At 45.8% G+C, this 10,420-nt stretch overlaps 1 long non-coding RNA gene across 1 annotated transcript; it reads left to right on the plus strand.

Moving 5' to 3' along the window:
- The first annotated feature begins 5,217 nt into the window (after positions 1-5,217).
- On the plus strand, positions 5,218-5,830 carry LOC149921201 (uncharacterized). The gene is made up of 3 exons (XR_016477418.1): positions 5,218-5,339; positions 5,429-5,534; positions 5,643-5,830. It is a non-coding gene; the product is annotated as an uncharacterized LOC149921201 (long non-coding RNA).
- The last annotated feature ends 4,590 nt before the right edge of the window (positions 5,831-10,420 follow it).

Here is a 10,420-nt window from a genome sequence, read left to right on the forward strand (position 1 = left end):
TTAATCTCTTTTGTGTTCTATCTGTGTTCCTGTTTACTTTTATTTGTTTTTGGCTTCTCTTTTTCTTTTCCACCCCGGAGGGGGCTGGCTTATCGCGCCATGGGGAAGAATAAAGTCCGTATAAATTCGGCACTTTCGCCACCACCGAAGAAGAAACCCACGATTTTTCCGCATCATTCCAAGCTTTTTTCGAATTCTGAGCTCACATCTGACGATGCTATTGAGGTGGATGAGACTCCTCCTATCTGTCCAGTGCTTCTAACGGTTCAATCCTCCAGTTCTGCTGAAGTTACTCCAAGAGAGATCTGTGCGGCGTTCGTTACAGCCAACGTGGGTAAGGTTTCCGATATCCGTGTACTTTCAGGGGGCCGTGTTTCGATTCTGCCTTCTGATGAAGCGCAGCGGCAGGCCATTCTTACAATTCCTTCGACGATCGGCGATCTGGTTTTCGCTGTGTCCTCCACCGATTCTCCACGCCTATTCCGGCATAAGATACTTGGTGTCCCGGTATCGTATTCTCAGGAGGATCTGTCATCTGAGTTGGACACTGGGGAGAATGACTCTCCTAAGGAAATCCGACGTCTGGGCTCTGCCAGTAAGCTCATCCAATTGGGTTTTTCCTCCGAATCGAACATTCCTGAATACGTTTATATCTTCCGTCAGCGCTTTGCGGTTCTTCCCTTCGAAGAACGTCCACTGCAATGCCGTCAATGTGTCCGATTTGGACACTCTGTCCGTAATTGTCGTTCGTCACGTCGTTGCTCCCGTTGCGGAGACTCTCATGAGTCTGTTGGGTGCACGGCTGAATCGCATTGTGTCCATTGTAATGGTCACCATTCCAGTACATCCCGTTCTTGCCCGATATTCCGGAAGGAAATGGAACTGAAACGGGTACAGTCGGAACGTCGGATTTCGTTTCCTGAGGCTAAGGCTTTGATGTCTTATGCCTCGGCAGTATCCTCGCGGCAGCCGGCTCCGAAGGTTACGGACAATAATTATCCCGTTCTCCCAAAAGTCTCTGGAACACCTTTGCTCCCTTCCGTCTCTTCAGTATCTCCACAGGACCCCCCAGTGACTCCGTCTGGAGCTCCTTCAATCCCTCCGGCCTTTTTGTCGACCCTTATCTCTTTCCTTGGCGCGGTTCTCATGGAGAACCCATCGTCGAGTGCTCCCTCGAAGAAATCCATGCACATCGCTGCGTGTGCGGATAAGTATCTGCGCCCCTCTCCGTGGGACTGAGCTTCTTTGGACTGAGCTTAATGCTGTTTTGTTTCCAATCAACTCCACCTCGGGTGGGTCAGCGGACGGTCTTTACGTTTAAATTATGGAAGGTTCCCCACTATCAGTGTTGCAATGGAATGTGGCTGGAATCGGTACTCATTTCGGTGCTCTGGCTAACCTTGTCTTGGAGGTTTTGCCTACTGTAGTGGGGTTACAAGAGACTTATCTCCACAGTGCGTTTCGGTCTAATTTGAGTTTTGGCATGTATCAAGTTTATCGCCAAGACCGCCCACAGCGTACGCATGGAGGGGTGGCTCTCCTTGTTCATAATCATTTCCCGCAATACCGTTTGTCTAGCCCCCCTCTTCAGATTCTGGAGGTGATTGCGGTCCGAGTCCATTTCTCTTTCGGCTGGTGTACCATTGTTAATGTTTACAATCCTCATGGTACTGCTCCAGCCGCAGACTATGCGGCACTAACTCCTTTTTTGACTGGAACGTATTGTGTTTTGGGTGATTTTAACGCGCACAACTCCTTTTGGGGAGATCCGCATGATGATTTAGCGGGCCGTATTCTGATTGATTGGTATCTCGCCCAGAATTCCATGGTGCTCCTCAACAACGGGTCCTTTACCCGTATCGGTCAATATGGTCAGAGAGATTCTGCCATTGATCTAACGTTCGTCAGTAGCGATCTCGCCCCTCGTGCTTCCTGGAAGCTCTTGCCGGCCTCTGGCAGTGATCATTTCCCGATCTCTGTTACTTTGGGTGAGATATCTTCTCCTGTGTTATCCACACCATTGCGCTGGGACTTCTCTGGGGCCGATTGGGTTCAGTATCGGTCTCTCCTTCATGCAGTGGACTGGTCTCCAATATTGAATCTGGAGCCCGATCAGGCGGTGAATTGGTTTACCTGTACTCTCATTGGGGTGGCTGAGCAAGCTGTCCCCCGTTGCGGGGGTGCTTCTCCGTCTGGCCGTCCTCGCCCACCTCCCTGGTGGTCGGCGGTATGTAAGCGAGCTCTTCGTTTGGCCGCAGCTGCTCGTCGTCGTGCTTCCCGTTGTCATAGTGATGCGGCTCTCCTTCTTGCTCGCCGTTTGACAGCCCGAGCTAAATGTCTCGTCCGAGACGCTCGTACTCTTTCCTGGCGCACGTTCTGTTCCACCATGTCTAGTTCTTCTCCCCTTCCAGTCCTTTGGCGTCGTGTCCATTGGTTTAAGAGTGCCTCCGTTCCTCAGTCTACCATCCCGCCGCTTGTGCATGATGGCGTTCGGGTCGTTTCCGCGGCGGCTGCCGCCTCGACTCTGGCTGGTCATTATGCACAGACAGCTTCGGCGGATGATCCCCGCCCCCCTCCTGTTGTTTTTTCGGACGGCGGCCCGGAACGTCCGTTTACCCCGTCGGAGTTCTCTGCTGCCCTCCAACAGCTCCGGGGGAGGACATGGTTAAGGCGCTACTATTACGTAATCTCCCGTCGCAAGCTCAAGATGCCTTGCTATCTCTGTATAATTTGTGCTGGCGTTCAGCCTATATGCCTTCCCGCTGGAAGTCCGGAGTGGCGTTGGCGTTCCTCAAACCCGGTAAGGATCCTGGAATGGCGTCATCATATCGCCCGATAACTTTGCTCTCTGTTCTTGGTAAACTATTCGAACATATGCTTAAAGCTCGCCTGGACTGGTGGCTGGAAGCTACTGATAAGCGTACGTCGTCCCAATCAGGCTTCGGTCGCGGCCGTCGGGGAGCTGACAATCTCTTCCACACCGCTCGACACTCGGTCTCTCTCAAGGGAGCTTGCTTGGCAGTCTTCCTGGACATCAAGGACGCGTTTGGTAGTGTCCGCCATTCTCATCTTCTCCTCAAGCTTACGATGTTAGGACTTCCCGATCACTATCTTCGCTTTTTCGTCTCCTACCTGACCGATCGGTCGTCTCGGGTCCGGGTGGCCGGTACTATGTCTCCTGATTTTGCCGTCACCCTTGGTGTTCCGCAGGGGGCGGTTCTTAGCCCTCTTCTCTTCAGCTTGCTCCTCGATGACCTTCCTGAGGCCCTCCCTGATGGTACTCTGATTGCACTATATGCTGATGATATTGTCTTGTTCCTGACTGGCTTCTCTCGGTCTCTGTTGCGGCGACACATGCAGGAAGCTCTGAATTGTGCTGTATCGTATTTACATGATTTAGGCTTTGTCCTGTCGCCTGATAAATGCGTATGTATGTGTTTTTCGAGGAAGCGCGATATCTCGGAAGCAGGTCCCTTGCGTATGTCCGGTGTTGCTCTCCCATTTCGACCTCAGTGCCGCTACTTGGGTGTAATTTTCGACAGTCATCTCACTTGGCGTCCCTATATTGATGACTTGAGGGCTCGTTGTCTTCGACGTCTGTCTCTTCTTCGCGCCATTGCCGGGACTCATTGGGGCCCTGATCAGCTCACCATGCGGTTACTTTATTCTGCGTTGATTCGCAGCCCCCTTGATTATGCTGCGGTAGTCTATCGTACTGCGGCGCCTTCTGTTCTCCAGCGTCTGGACGTTCTGCAAAATGCGGCGCTACGCCTGATTTTAGGTGTCCTGCGGTCGACGGCAGTGTCGGCTTTGGAAGTTGAATCGCACATCCCTCCGCTTTCTCTTCGGCGTGATTCGCAGTGTTTGCAATACGCCTTGTATTGTCTTCGTGCCCCGCCTTCTCATTTAACTCAGAGCTGGTTTCGTGAACAGGCCTTGCCATACCTGCATATTCGGGGTACTGTCACACTCCTGGCGCAAAGGTGGGACCTGGAGGACTTGTTCCACAGCGTTGCCCCGCAGTCTTTATGCTCCTCCTGGCACACAGTCCCCATTCGTCCTCGATATACGTTGGTTACCAGGGCCCAAAGCCGATTATACCTCCCACTCTTTGGCTTCAGCCTTTTACTGTCATCTCGATTCTCTTCCTTTAGAGTGGTGTCATGTATATACGGATGGTTCCCTCGTCCCGTCCTCCGATTTTGGAGGTTTCGCTTTTGTTATTCCGAGTTTGGGTGTTAGCCGTCGTTATCGATGCCCCTCCCACTTGGCTATCTCTCGGGCCGAGCTGTGTGCCTTGTACATGGCGGTGTCCTGGCTTGTTGCCCATGACATATACACTGCGATTATATGCTCGGACTTCCTCTACGCTTTATCTATCTTTGCGGACGGCTCATCTGTGGATCCCTTGGTCCAGAGTATGTTGGGGAAGCTATTGCCTTTTCCCAATGCCCGTTTTCATTTCCCATGTTGGTGTAACCCATAATGAGCAGTTGGATGCCCATGCTCGGGCTGCTTCTACTGACACAGCGGCCCCTCTGTTTATTCCGTCCCCAGACACTTTGACCATCCGTCGCCGTTGCTTCTCTCCGTCTGTGGCAGCGGGATTGGGCAGACGCTCCAACGGGCCGGTTTCTCTTTTCCGTGCAGGATTTTCCGCCCCGCCCTAAGGTTTGGGATTGTCACTTGTCTCGGTTCCAGGAACGCCTCCTTTCTCTGGCTCGTGTTGATCGCTTTCCAGTTCCAGCGGTGTTGCACCGGTTCGGATTGCGTCCCTCTCATCTTTGCCCGTTGTGCCGGGAACAAGGTGATCTGGCCCACTTTGCCTTTTCCTGCCCAGGTACAGCGGTTTCTCGCTTGAAGTTTTGGAACGCTTTCCGGGGGGTTGGCCTCCCCCCTTCCTTTGGAAACACCCTGACCTCTCTCTTCTCTTTCTCCGCTCTTCCGGATGGTAGCTCCCGTCCGGGATACTTCCGCCTGCTGTCGGGATTCTTGCGATCCCTTCAGCGCTTCTAACTTTGGTGCCGCTATAATATTAATTATTGTCTGTGACGTTTTTTTGTTGTGTTGGTGTCTAAGGCTCTAGCCGACACCATACCGTGTGACTCTCAAAAAAAAGTACAACTAATTATTTTTAAATATTATATTTGAATATTGAAGTGTCAATTCTTTTTAACAGCCTAAAATAATGGGAAACATAAATAGTCAAGGCCTAACAACAATAACAATAGAAATTAATATATTGGAAATGAAATAAGATCAAATAACTTAATGAAAATAAATAAGAAATAAATATATAAGATAAAGCTTCGAAGTAGTTCAAAAAAGACGAATATGAGGTATGAGTTTAGTGCTGTATCTTCATCAATTTCCTGTCCAGTCTTTGCTGTGTCTTTTTGTAATCATGATCGAGATCTTGTTTTTTCAGGGCACTGTGCATGCAAAACTCAACGAAGAAACTTATCATGTTTTGAAATACAGTCGGACATGTTGAATCTATTGATGCTTGAAACCAAGTCTTGTCAATTCGACGTGTAATACATTTTTCCATACGCTCTTTGACATTTGGCATGTGAGATAGTAGTTTAAAGCTTTATCAAATACCTCATTTGTTTCTGTAATAAACTTTAAAAAATTGTCAGTAGGTACTATAAGGCTACCAAAAGAAGAGTTCTTTGTTGTTTTGAAAAACTTGAAGAAGGAGAGCACATTTGTAGGATCAATAATTGGATTGTTCTTTTTGAGTTGGCTGAGGCAAGAGGAGCATTGGTGGTTGGAAAAACCGCGATGGATTAAATATCCTGATATATAGCTAAGGGCATTTTGTTTAAGTAGATTTGGACTCTCAATTGAATTGCATATGCTCTGTTCGAATGTGTTTAGAAGATGATGACAATTGCGTGTTTAAATCTAAAGTTCTTTTACCATTGTGATTAACAACTAAAGTAATGTAATTTATTAAAATTATTTATTATTGAGATAGACAGTTTCAAATTTCAATTACCATTTTCTGAATTTTCGCATGAAATACTGTTGGACAAAGTGTAATTATGTTCATCTAGAACATTCAATGTGTTTTCCTCTGAAATTGGTTGTGATGCGTTTGTGACCAACGCGCTTTCTTCCAACCCATGTTCATATGTCGCGTATGGATATGCTATACATTTTAGTATATTAATTGTCAGTACATTTTTTAAACCTTAGATGTTTTTCTTTATACTTCACTAACTGTACTGGAAAATGAGTAGTGTTAATAAAATATTGTTGGCACAGCTGATGGTATTAGACTATTTTTAGTTTTAATATTCATAAAACTCGTCAGTGAAATGATTAGACCAAAACCTATGGTTAAAGTGTAGGTAATCCGTTGTTTTATTTGTCAGTTTCTCGTTTTTTACATTATCCAACTATGATAGGGGACTGAAATTTCAATAAGAAAGTTAAAGTAAAAATAAACCTATGTAAAAAACGCGTATTCACCGTTCTTTTTATCTTGGAAACTTGAAAAATGATAATCGAGAATTCTTATTTTTCGTATTAGAACAATTTACGGCGGAACACAATGGTCCAGGCATATTTAAAACATTTAAAAACTACTTAAAATGTAAATTAAAAACGAATCAATTTTTGCGTCGTACTAAACTGAATATTGAATCGCGCGCTAGGACTTCCGGATACGCTTGCAGCGCCATCAAACGTTCGGATCCTATGGGCATTTTCGCCGAAAACAATAAATACGGATTTTTGAACGAGAGACGCCTCTCAGTAGCGAAGCTTCTTTACCCTCTCTGTTAATAGGTTTAATAAAGTTAATTTTCAATTATTTCTTAAAAGATTACAGTTCAACAATGGTAATGTACTCAGCTAACGAGTACACTGACATGTTACTCGCGTTGGGTTTTTGCAATGGAAATTACGAAGCTGCCTCTCGTTGGTACGCCGATTTTTTTCCTAACAGGCGTCATCCAGATTGGAGAGTGATTGCGAGAGTTCAGCATAGATTGCATGAAACTGGAAGTTTTATAGTTCCAAATGTCGAAGGGGGAAGGCCAAGAAGAAGAGCAATAGAGAGAGGGGAACAAATTTTAGAGATGGTGGCAGGTGACCCTACCCTAAGCACCAGACGCGTGGGGAGAATGCTGAACGTGTCTAGCAAATACGTTTGGAATATCCTACACGACGACTCACAACATCCATATCACTATCAAAGAGTGAAACACCTACGGCCAGACGACATTCCAAGACGGCGCTTCTTTTGTGAATGGCTATTGGAGCAACACGGGGCTAATGATACGTTTCATAGACGCATTCTATGGTCCGATGAGGCACAGTTTACAAGAAGAGGCGTTTTAAATCTGCACAACCTTCATCAATGGGCGCACGATAATCCTAACGCCATCCGAAATGCAAATTTTCAAGAAGAATGGAGGGTTAACGTTTGGGCAGGAATGGTAGGCGACAGCCTTATTGGTCCATTCGTCTTTCCTCTTCGCTTGAATGCCGAACACTATTTGCATTTTTTGCGCAACGAACTTGAAGATGCCTTGGACGACATGCCATTGCACGATAGAGCAAGACTCTAGTTTCAGCACGATGGTGCGCCACCCCATTTTGGACGCCAAGTTCAAGCACATCTGAACGAAAACTTCGGTGAAAGATGGATCGGTCGAGCAGGGCCTACGCCTTGGCCGGCGAGATCACCGGACCTAACACCATTGGATTATTACCTCTGGGGTCGCGTTAAAGACATGATGTACGCCACAGAGGTTCCTGACGAAGAGACACTACGCGCTCGGATTATTGACGCGTTCAACGTCATCAGGACTAGCGGTGAAATAAGTGCAGTTTGCAACGCGATAGTCCGCCGATCACAATTATGCATAGAACACGAAGGACGTAGAGTAGCGGCCACAATCTTGCCGCCTTTTTTCCGAAATTTTCCCGCCGAGCGCGCGCTAAGCTTCTTACAAGGATGATGGCGCTTTCATTCCTCCTACTTCGCCTCCCTTCCTATCCTCCTTGATGGGAGTTCGTTATGGTTGAGCAAACCGTCGTCTGCTAAAATTCAGCTGTTTTCAAAGTCGCACCGTGATCCGCATGTTACGCGCTTGGATACACTATAACATTGTAAGTTCACGTAATCGTCGTCACGTTTTTTATAGCAGACGACACAGCAGCCGAGAGCTCACTCGAATTTTGGCCAACCTTGAGATTTTATTTTGGCCTTACTTCACGAGATCATGTGACCAACGATCTTTCGTGTAAACAACTGTTAAATTGAATGGATGTTGAACTTGTTGTCAAAATTGAACGCAAGGATAACTGGTGAATCGAACTCCAAGGTGACTGTTTATTCAAAATTGAAAGGAATTAGTAAAATTAGAGCGTCAATTTGAAAGGTTTTTTAAAATTGAATGGTAGCGGTTAAATTTGAATGTCTATTTGAAGCGGCGTTCAAAATTGAAAGGTGTTATTAAATTTTGAAAGGAAATTGAATGCTATTTTTTAGAGTGTAGCGTCATTTTGATGTGAAGGTCGCCCAGCATGACCACGTAAGAATCTTCACCATATTTATCTGGCCAAAGCCATTGGATCTCTTTGGCAATTTTAAATAAAGGCTGATCACAGGCAATAACTGGTACTTGCCCAGGACTTAGGATTGATGTCGCCTTTCTAACCACATCCATTGAGTTACGAATCATGGCTATCGATTTTGAATCGTCAAGGAACAACGGTAATAACGCCGATGTTGCGGGTGGAGTAGTTACACAATATTCATCGGTGGTACTTATAGAGCTATGGTATACTGCCCATGAAGCCTTAGGGTTACTAACGCTCTCATGATCTACAATTATTTTATTTACATGGTCACACCATTCCAGTTCCTCTCGGAAATATTTGGGGACCAAGTCTTCATCTGTGAAAGCTAAGTTCGCGAGTTGTGTAATTTCAGGGACTAAAGCCGTTTTTATGGAGGTGGATATTGGCGGAACATCGGTGTACGTGGAAGGTAGGCGAGATACTTTTCGACTTGTGCTATCGAAGTTTTCACGGCATTGTTTCACACCGGGGTTATTCGATTCGGGGTGCTGAAACAGCGATATCCCAGTATCGTGAAAAGATCCCTGCGCGCTTGTTGCTGACGGGTTGTGGTCGATGTTATCGACATCCGACGTCGTGAAAACCCCAATATTTAGTGACCGAGGACACACCGCTCCAATGTTTTCAAAATGTTTAACAGCAGTGTTTGCAAGGTCGGCTGAACAGTCTAATAAACGGTACCCCACTGACAAACCTAATCTGTAAAGCGTGTCCACAATATCTTTTGATCTGGTTTTTGCGTGGATCAGTGTCCCCAAAAATAAAGGCAGAGGTGGTTCTTTTTGCTCACTGTGTTTTGTACTAGTTGTGGGAAAAGATCGACGACGTACGGAACTGTTGAAAACTAATAACTGGCAAATTGTCAAACACGGTTGAGATAAATAGTCTGAGTTTTAATGTTTGAGCCATATAAGATCATAGTAATCAGCGCCTTTGGAACGGAATCAATTTGGCAGTTTGGCTGGAATGATCCATCAAATTGAGACTTATTCTGAACTAATAAATATTTACGAATTATATCCGCTGCTCGTGAGTCGTGCCAGAGTTATTGTCTCGCTGTCAACGTCTAAGTCATGGGCTGCTTTCAGTGATTTACCAATAATATCATTTGATACTAGAAGAATATCACGACCCTCTCGATAGGCTTCGAGTTGAGGTAAGTAAGCGAAAATTTTGTTTTTAAGACGCGTAGAGTGAATATCAAAAAATTCTCCTCCTAGCTGCTCTACTCTTGTATTGTAGAGTTTACGCAATTCGCTTAGTTTAAAAACAGTTCCGCTATCTTCGTTAAGTGTGGTTTGTACGTAAGATAAAAGTTCTACAAATGCTGTTACCTTATAGTTGTTCGATTCTTCAACTTCCTCTATACTTTTAGGACGGGCTCTCTCTCTCGATTGTATAAGCTAACCAGGCAAGTAACGTGATATTTGGCTTCCGTCGCAACCATGTCTCCCTCACTTAGTTTGGCTATCAACTTTTGGTCTCCCAAATTTATTGCGCAAAGTCGAACGCGTTCATCAAGCTCCATTGTTGAAGCCTCGTGCAGCGTTTTGTCTTTGCTTGATAATCCATCACAGAAAAAACACTTTGCAATACTTTTCGTAGCACGAACTGAAGAACTGTTCCTGGTAATTTTTTTCTTTGGTTCCGAACATGTGTTTTCACTCGCTTTTTTCGCTTGATTTGGCGTTCTAATTCCGTTTTATTGTAACGTAAACTACAAGATTTGTGGAATTTCGCTTGTCTCCGTAATAAAGTCTCTTCAACTCCGAATCCATCGTCCAGCCGTGATAATTTAAGGTCGGGTGGAAGGGATCCA

Source organism: Leiobunum rupestre, chromosome 11, assembly GCF_980474605.1.
Source record: "Leiobunum rupestre chromosome 11, qqLeiRupe1.1.hap1, whole genome shotgun sequence".
NCBI classification, from domain to species: Eukaryota; Metazoa; Arthropoda; class Arachnida; order Opiliones; family Sclerosomatidae; genus Leiobunum; species Leiobunum rupestre.